The sequence below is a fragment of the Chiloscyllium plagiosum genome, unplaced genomic scaffold (assembly GCF_004010195.1).
Source record: "Chiloscyllium plagiosum isolate BGI_BamShark_2017 unplaced genomic scaffold, ASM401019v2 scaf_7956, whole genome shotgun sequence".
In the NCBI taxonomy this organism is placed as follows: domain Eukaryota; kingdom Metazoa; phylum Chordata; class Chondrichthyes; order Orectolobiformes; family Hemiscylliidae; genus Chiloscyllium; species Chiloscyllium plagiosum.
Genome location: NW_025213741.1, coordinates 25798 through 35612, shown reverse-complemented (window position 1 = coordinate 35612; position 9815 = coordinate 25798). Strand labels below are relative to the sequence as shown.

At 43.4% G+C, this 9815-nt stretch overlaps 1 long non-coding RNA gene across 1 annotated transcript in view; it reads left to right on the top strand.

Moving 5' to 3' along the window:
* The first annotated feature begins 6605 nt into the window (after positions 1 to 6605).
* Positions 6606 to 9815, top strand: part of LOC122547707 — a 14561-nt gene continuing 11351 nt past the window's right edge. The window contains exon 1 of the long non-coding RNA XR_006311070.1: positions 6606 to 6717. This is a non-coding gene — a long non-coding RNA (uncharacterized LOC122547707). The remainder of the gene's footprint in view (positions 6718 to 9815) is intronic.

The window sequence follows — 9815 nt, the reverse complement described above, 5'->3', positions numbered from 1 at the left end:
CATCAGGTGGTTGTGTGATTTTTAACTTTGTCCTTCACTCTTTTAACTGATAAACAGCAACAAAAGCCACGAAGAAGTGCGCAAGCTCCAGCCAACAGTTGGTATTGTGGACAATGAAGAAGGTTTTCTCAGAATACAATGTGATATTGATGAGATGGGCCAATGGGCTGAGGAGTGGCAGATAGGATTTAATTTAGATAGATTAGGTTAGGATATCTGGTTCGCATAGGTTGGACCGAAGAAGTCTGTTTCTGTGCTGGACATCTTTGACTGTGGGATCATAAAAGTGAACTCTGCTCTGGTTCACGTCTGGGCTCTCTGATGTCCACTTGTTCATTATCTAGCTTCCTCAGTCTCTCATGGGTGTATTTTTGCTCTGTATAGTATTTTGCTATTACTTTCACAGCTGTTTTGTAAATGAATTGAAAAATGTAGAGCTGGAAAAACACAGCAGGCCAGGTGGCATACGAGGAGCAGGAGAATCGACGTTTCGGGCATAAGCCCTTCTTCAGGAATGTAAATGAATTGTCCACTGCTGCCCGGCTCCTGACCATATGATGTTCCATTATCAGGTTATTTTTTCCACAATATCTTTGACAGTCAAGAATTCTTTTTTTCCTATAAGCGAGTGCATTTTCCTTCAATTTCTGACAGTCAAATTCTGCACCATTTTCATTCCCTGTAATTCATATTGCACTCCCTGAAACATCAACTGTATATTTCTCCTTCCACAGAGACCAGTGATCAATGCCAAAACCTTGTTGGCTGTGGAGAGGGTGATGTTTGACTTCCTTGTACTGCTGCAATTTGTGTGGTGAAGGTGTTTGGGTAAGAGACATTACAGATTATTTACTTAGCGATATTAAAGAGTTGAAGATATCTGTACAAATCATCATGGTTTTAATTTCATAAAAAATATTATTGAGAACTTTTGACATAAGGCTACAGATGGAGAATATTGTGTCCAGTGACCAAAACCATTGCCAAATAAGCAGTTTTTCAAGAATGCCTTAAAGGAAAAAAGTAGATCTTAGAGGGTTAGAGTGGGGATCCCAGACCATGTTCCCTTGGAGTCTATAGAAACAGTCACACAGGTGAACTCAAAAATAAACACATCATTGAGAGTCTGAACAAAATGAGTTTATTGTGATATGAAAGGGTGTGTGGTGCAGGGAGATAGGAATGATTACAGCCAGGAATTAATTCAAAGGTGCGAAAGTAAATTGTTGTTGCTTATAAATGGGAGTCTTTTGATTGATCAGCAAGTTTTGGTACAAGTGAGCACTTCGGCAGTAGAGTTTTCAATATTCTTGAGATTATCGGGAGGGTGAATGTGGGATGCTGGCCAGGAGTGGGTTTAGATAATGAAATCTACCGTTAACAAAAGGAATGAATGAGAGTTTCAGCAAATGAGCTGAGACTGTGGTGAGGTCAGGTGATATCACTGAAGTCGAAATAGTGGTCTTGGAGGGGGTCTGGCCTCTCATCCTCACCTCATTCAGCTGTTTGTCAGTTTGTGAATCAAGTCTGTAACAAGCTCAGGAGCTGAGTGGCCCTGGCAGAACCCAATCTGGGCATCGCTGAGCAGGTTATTGCTGAGCAGGTGCTTGACAGCACTGTTGATGACACCTTCCATCACTTCACTGCTGAGCGAGTGTGGACTCATGGAGGGGAATTGGCTGAGTTGGATCTGCCCTGTGTTTTTGTGTTGGAACATTCCTGAGCAATGTTCCACAAAGTCAGTAGGTGCCAGTGCTGGAGCAGTACTTGCCTTGGTGGGCAGCAGGTTCTGCAGCACAGCCAACAGTATTATTGCCAGAATATTGGCAGGGCTTTACACTGCTTATCCATTTCTTGATATGATTTGAAATGAGTTTTCAACCAAGTCGATTCATATCTGTGATGTAAGGGACCAATGGAGATGGTTCATCCACTTGCCACTGCTAGCTGAAACTCGCTGCTAATGCTGTCCTCTTATCTGTTGCATGAATGTGTGAGACCCCTCCATCGGTAAGGGTGGGGATATCTGTGATATTTCCTCCAGTGAGTTGTTTAATTGTCCATCACTACTATTGACTAGGTGTGGCAGAACTGCAGAACTCAGATCTAATCTATTGGTTATGGGATCACTTAGTTCTATTTGGTGTTGCTTGTGCTGTTTGGCCATGCAGGTTTGGTAGCTGCACCAGGTTGGCACCTCATTTTTAGGTATACCTGGTACTGCTCCTGGCATGCCCTCCTGCATTTACCATTGAACCAGTGTTGATTCCCCTGGCTTGATGTTAATGGTTGAGTGGGGGATATCAGGCCATGAGATTTCAGATTGGGCTGTAGTACAGTTCTGCTGCTGTTGTTGGCCCACAGTGAGGCGGAAGTTGCAGGGTCAAGAGGGCTGATTGTGTGGTTGTATTTGGTAGTGCATTGGTAGATGTAATGTGGTCCACCCAGTTTCATTCCTTTGTTGAGACTGTGCAGTGATTAATACAATGAGTGACTTGATGGGCCACTGTCGGGTTTCTTTCCCTCAAGGACATTGTCAATAGCAGAAAAAACATCCCCAATGGTTCCATGGCAAACAGTAGATTCTTCATTCCAGTTATTATTTTCTTGACTTCAGAGCCACCCTCTACCGATTTGGGATTCAAACCTGAACTTCAGTTGTATATTTTAATATTGTTGATAAATGATAAATATGGCAGGTTTGTACACTTATTTTTAGAATCACTATCACAGGTTTTGTTTATTGTTTTGGAAATAAAAACAAAGTCCATTACCCTGTCTCCTCCATCCTCCCCTCCAACAACAAGAGTGAGGAGCACATGGAGTTTCTCTGTCAATAACATTGAGACAATCCGATCAGCTGCCTCTGCTTCCTTCCTCCCTCTCCACTAACCCACCGAGCTAAACTGCCTCACAAAGGTGCTCCTCGTTTTAGTCCTAAACTTGCATTTCCTAGAGTCTCTTGTCAAGCCTTATTAGATGTCATCTTGACTATTTACCCTCGTGTAGCTAAATCATGGACATTCCAAATCTCCGTCTCATCCTCTTGTTTATCACCGCCCCCCTCCCCCCCCCCCCTTGCCAATTCACAGATATTGTTCCATAATCTGTCTGTCTGTCTTTTCTGGTTATGTCCTTCTCTCCCATTCTGCTAAAACCTAAGATTTGACCTCACCATCATTGGAAAATCCTGCTCCATCTCCACTCTCCGTTTCCTTTCTGAATTCATTGTATCTGGTGTCCCTCCTGAATCTATCCTTGGTCCGTCCTGTTTCTCACCTACATACTGCCAGGAGGTAACATTGCCCAAAAGCACTGTGTTAGGTTTCACATGTACACTGACAATGTCCAACTCTCCCTCCCCATCATCCGTCTCCATTCCTCCACTATTACTCAGTTATCAAACTGCTTACCAGGCTTCGATTAGCTGCAGGAGAAAGTGAGGTCTGCAGATGCTGGAGATCAGAGATGGAAATGTGTTGCTGGAAAAGCGCAGCAGGTCAGGCAGCATCTAGGGAACAGGAGAATCGACGTTTCGGACATTAGCCCTTCTTCGATTAGCTGCAATTCACTCCAATGAAACACTGTAATTTTAAACCCATTGCCTTCAGTTGCTATTCCAAATTCATTTCCCTTACTGCTGTGTCGTCCCTCTCACTGGGAAGTGTCTGAGGCAGAACTACATTCTTCCCAGTATTGCTCTCGTATCTGACCCCAAGTTGACCTTCTGATCAGACATCTACACAATCACAAACATCAAGAATTTCAATCTCTAAAACGCTGCTTGTCTCCTTCTCACCCCAGCTCCATTGCTACTGAAACCCTAACCTGTGTCGGTGTTGCATTTAACTTGACAAATCTGAAACAGAACCCTTGATTCTGCGACTGACGCAGAATTTGGTTCAAGACTCGCCTGTAATGGGACACATCCTCTCCATATTTACCCTGTCAAACCTCGACAGAATCCTGTATGTTTCAAAGAGATCACCTCTCATTCTTCCAAAGTCCAGTGAGTAGATTCCCAACTTATTCAGCCTTTGCTTACAGGATAATCCCTTCAAAACAGGGATCATCCCAATAGGTCTTCTCTGAAATGCCTCCAATAAACTGCTCTATTTCGTTAACGAAAGCGACCAAATCTGTTCACATTACTCCAGATGTGGATCTCACTCTCCATTTGTTTAGTTGCCCTAAGGCATACACTCCAAATTCTTATATTGCAAACTCTTTGAAATAAGGGAGAACATTCCATTCCCCTTCCTGATTCAATTTTGTAACTGTGTGCTAGCTTTCTGTGTTTCCTGCTCATTTTCCCCCAGTCCCTTTGTGGTGCAGCTTTCTACAGTTTATCCCAAGTTATACTCTATCTGCCAACTTGTTGCCCACGTTTCCTGTGAATATTTCTCTGTAAACTGTTTATAATTCTTTTGGAACTTTCCTGTTATGCTTTTTCTAGGAGATTTCCCCCCTCATTAGTCGAAACATGTACTGTGAGCACTGGGCAGTGGGAAGCATGCGCAGTTGCTATCTTTCAGGGATACTCTGTTTCATGACTGGGAGGAGCTTCCTGCCCATTGGTCAGAATGGAGACATCTTGCCCATCAAGCTGCATGAGCCTTTCACACCCCATGTCTTATTGAGGAGGCACAGAGGCAGCACAGAAGGAAAGAAAAGGAAGCAAATCCTGCTCTCCACATCTGACTGAATCTTGGGTCATTCTGTCCCATGTTCAGTCACATGAGGTCCCAAGGTGGCAACTCATAGAAACCCACATAGATTTGCCCTTGAAGTGCCTGCTGACCTCCACCAGGGGTAATGTGTACAGTCATCCTGGGCCAGGAGGAGGGGATTGTATGAGTTTCAAACTTGAACTGACAGTGACGGATTTTATAAACTTGTATTACAGGTAGATATTCAGATGGTAATCTCAGTCATTGTAACGCTAAACTCTGACAGAATTACTCCATTCATCAGGACCTGGATATTCATATTGTGTGAGAGTATTGTGTTCCAGATCAATACCATTTGCTGAATAAAAGTTCTCCTTTGAATCAAACCATCCTCTCAATAGATCTTCCCAAATCTTCAACATGTGTCCTGTAATCCTTGTATAATGAACTGATGGGTGTAAGGTTTATTATTATATCGTGTAACTTTTGTAAACCGCTTTGTCAAAGCTCCCCAAATTTCCTTTGCTACAAGGAGAACAATCTCAGTTTCCCCAAACCCCTGATTCCCCAATGTCTGTTTGCTCTCTGTAAGGTATACATCAGGGTTGTGTTGGAACATTCTCCACTTGCCTGCATCAGTGCAACCCCCCCCCCATATTAAAGAAAGTGAGCATCCTCCAGGATAAAGCACTGTACCTGAGTGGTTTCCCATCCACCACCTTCAGCATTCCCTCTTCCCACCCTCGAGGCACAGTGGCATCACTGTGTAAAAGATCAAGTCAGCATTGCCCTACCCGACCATAGGGCTGCTCTCTCATTAGACAGAGATGTCTGGTAGTGGTTAACCTGAATATTACCACAGCGCAAGCAAGGGGAGAGGTTGAAAAGGAGAGTCCAGTAATTGTGGATGGTTTTCTTGATGTGTATTAGCGACACACATGTCACGTGAACAATTAATGTTAAAAAATATCCCGCAAATTCTGCAACTAAAATCCCCCATTCCTTGAATCATCCTGGTAAATCTCCTGTGTCCCCTCTCAGGGACCCTGCCATCCTTCACAATGTGGTCACGATCTGTGGTTCGCACAGACCCAGCTGCTCTGAACCCTGTGGGTGATAGCATAGAGCAACAGTTGCACTAAACCTCACTGTCTGGAAGAGAGTGAGAGACAGAAATCCCGATGGCATTTAAAATCTATTTAGGAACATACTTGTAAAGCCAAGGCTGACAGGTCTATGGGCTCTGTGCTGGAAAATGGGATTAAAATAGTTAGCTGGGAGATTTCTTTACAGCATAAACCCAATGGACCACAAAACCGTTTTCTGTCATGTCGACCACAGACACATAATATAGGAATATGACAAGCCACAATATAAACCAGGTCAGAGAAGGTGATATTAGAATAGATGATACGTGATTGATTAATGTTTTTGGAGGAAAATGTGACAGAGGTTAAGCGGGACATTGTGGAGCTCTGGGTGCAGGAATCTGAAATAAAAATGGGTTATCCTGAAGGCTGGAATTAAAGAAAGACACATCACAGAGATTTGTGAGGGTGGACAAGATTAAAGACAGAGAGGGTGTTGAGACTGGAGGAGATTAGAGATTGGAGGATGTTGCAGAGATTGAGATGTTTTTGAAGCAGAGATAGTGATAGTTTTGAGGCTAGAGAGGAATTATAGAGATAAGGATGAGCTGTTAGCTTTCCCAACTCTACCTCTTTACTGATAATGATTGTTTCTCTGTCCTCATCTGCCATTGCCTCCATAGGCCTGCGACAATGAGAGTACATAGACAGTATGTTCCTGTTAAGGCCAAGGCTGGGAGGCGTCGAGAATGCTACATGACCTGAGAAATTGAGGCTCTGATCAAGACAATGAAGGAAGGATATGGCAGGTACAGACCACTGGGTTTCCATATGCCTGTGACAATGAGAGTACACAGACAGTATGTTCCTGTTAAGGTCAAGGCTGGGAGGCGTCGAGAATGCTGCGTGACCTGCGAATTTGAGGCTCTGGTCAAGAAAATGAAGGAAGGATATGGCAGGTACAGACCACTGTGTTTGTGTGAGTCCCTAGAGGACTATAAGGGCAGTAGGAGTATACTCGCGGGAAACCAGGAGGCAAAAAAGGGGACATGAGATAGCTTTGGGAAATAGGTTTAAGGGGAATCCAAAGAGATTCTACAAATACACTAAAGACAAAAGAATAACTAGGCAGAGAATAGCGACCCTCAAAGATCAACAAGACTGTCCATGGAACAGCATGAGGTGGGAGAGATTCTGTAAGTATTTCATGTCAATTTTTACTGAAAGGGGGTATGGATGTTAGAGAATTTGGAGAAATAAATAGTGATAACTTGGCAAGTGTACATATTACAGAGGAGGAGGTACTGGATGTGTTAAAATGCATAAAAGTGGATAAATCCCTGGAATCTGATCAGGTGTATCCCAGAACTTTGTGGGTAATTAGGAAAGCTTTTGCTGGGCCCCTCGCGGTGATATTTGTATCATCGATCGCCACAGACAAGGTGCTGGAAGACTGGTGCCATTATTTGAGAAAGGTGGTAATGAAAAACCAGGGAACTATAGACCAGTGAGCCTGAAGTCAGTGGCAGAGAAGTTGTTGGAAGGGATTCTCAGGGACAGGATTTACATGTCATTGGAAAAGCAAGAAATGATGAGGGAGAGTCAGCATGGCTTTGTGCATTGAAATCATTAACTTGGACTTGAGAAAGACACAAGGTTTCACATAACACACTGGTTAGCAGGTTCAACGCCATAGAATTCTGGCGGAACTAGCTGTTTGGATACGGAATTGGCTGGAAGGTCAAAGAGTCATAGATGGACAGCACAGAAACAGAGACCCGTCGGTCCAACCAGTACTTGCTGATCAGATATCCCAATGCAATCTAGTCCTACCTGTCACCACCCGGCCCATATCCTTCCTGTTCATAGACACATGAAGATGCCTTTTAAATGTTGCAATCGTAATGGCCTTCATCACTTCCTCTGGCAGCTCATTCCATACACATACCACCCTCTGTGTGAAAACGTTGCCTCTCAAGTCTCTTTAAAGTCTTTCCTGTAATACCGTAAACCTATGCCCTCTAGTGCTGGGATCCCCCACGCCTGGGAAAAGACTTTGTCTATTTATCCTATCCATACACCTCATGTTTTTATATACATAGATAAGATCACCACTCAGCCTCCGACGCTGCAGGGAAAACAGCCCCAGTCTATTCAACCTCTATTCAACCCCCAGCCGAGCTCAAATCCTCCAACCCTGGCAACGTTAATGTAAATCTTTTCTGAACCCTTTCAAGTTTCACAACATCCTTCCAATAGGAGGGAGACCAGATTTATACGCAACGTTCCAAAAGTGGCCTAACCAATGTCCTGTACAGCCGCAACATGATCTCATAACTCCTGTACTCAATACTTTGTCCGATAAAGGAAAGCATACCAAATGCCGCCTTCACTATCCTATCTACCTGCACTCCAAGGTCTCTTTGATCAGTAACACTCCTCAGGACCTTACCATTAAGTGTATAAGTCCTGCTAAGATTTGCTTTCCCAAAATGCCACTCCTCAGCCCATTCACCCATCTGATCAAGATCCCATTGTACTCTGAGGTAATCTTTTTCACTGTCCACCACACCTCCAGTTTTGGTGTCATCTCACTAATTATACCTCCCATGCTCACATCCAAGTCATTGATATAAATGACGAAAGGTAGTGGATCCACCAGTGATCCTTGTAACACTGCACGAGTCACAGGCTTCCAGTCTGAAAAGCAACCCTCCATCACCACCCTCTGTCTTCTGCCTTTGAGCCAGTTCTGAATCCAAATGGTTAGTTCTCCCTGTATGCCATGAGCTCTAACCTTGCTGAGCAGTCAGTGTCATAGTGGAGGGTGCTTTTTGGACTGGAAGCCTGTGATGAGCAATATGCTGTCAGGCTGGGTTCTGGGTCCACTGCTTTTTGCCATTTATATAAATGATTTCTATGTGAATATAGGAGCAATGGTTAGTAGGTTTACAATAGACACCAAAATTGAAGGTGCAATGAACAACACCTGAGAGTACAATCAGACTCCGATCAAATGGGCTGAGGAGTGGCAGATGAAGTTTAATTTAGATATATGTGAGGTTCTGCATTTTGGAAAGGCAAATCAGGGTGGGACTTATACACTTAATGGGAAGTTCCTGGGGAGTGTTGCTGAACAAAGACACCTTGGAGTGCAGTTTCATAGTTCCTTGAAAGTGGAATCATAGAGTAGTGAAGAAAGTCTTTGGTATACTTGCCTTTATTAGTCTGTGCATTGAGTACAGGAGTTGTGACATCATTTTGCGGCTGTACAGGACATTCATTCAACCACTTCTGGAATTCTGCTTTCAGTCCTGGTCGCCCCGCTGTTGGAATGATATTGTGAAACTTGAAAGGATTCAGAAAAGATGCAAAGATGTTGCCAGGGTTGAGGAATTGAGCTATAAGGAGAGGCTGAATAGACTGAGGCTGTTTTCACTGGAGAATAGGATGCTGAGAGGTGACCATAGAGGTTGATAAAATCGTGAGGGGCATGGATAGGGTAAACAGCCAGGGTCTTATTCCTGTTTAGGTGAGTCCAAAACTAGAAAGCACAGGCGTGAGGGAAAAGATTGAAAAGGGATATTAGGGGCAAAGTTTCAAGCTGAACGTGATACGTGTATGGAATAAGCTGCCAGAGAAAGTGTGGAGGCTGATACAGTTACAACATTTAAAAGGCATCTCATTGGATATGTGATTGGGAAAGGGTTAGAAGGTTATGGGCCAAGTGCTGGCATATGGGACAAGATTAATTTAGGATATCTGGTCGGCATGGACAATTTGGACTGAAGGGTTTGTTTCTGTGTTGTACATCTTTACGACACTAATAAATTAAAATTAAGATAGGTTTCTCTTTTATGGAGAGTTAGCAGAAGGTCAGACAATTCCCCTTGGAGCTGAGAAAGTTAAGCAGTGATTTCGACCAGGAGTTGATTTGTTTCCAGGGTATTTCATTTACAGAGAGACAGAGTGAGAAATTTTTAACGTCACAATTTTTAGTAACTATTTTCAGGTAACTGGCAAATAATGCAAAGAAAAATGTGAAGATTATTTTACT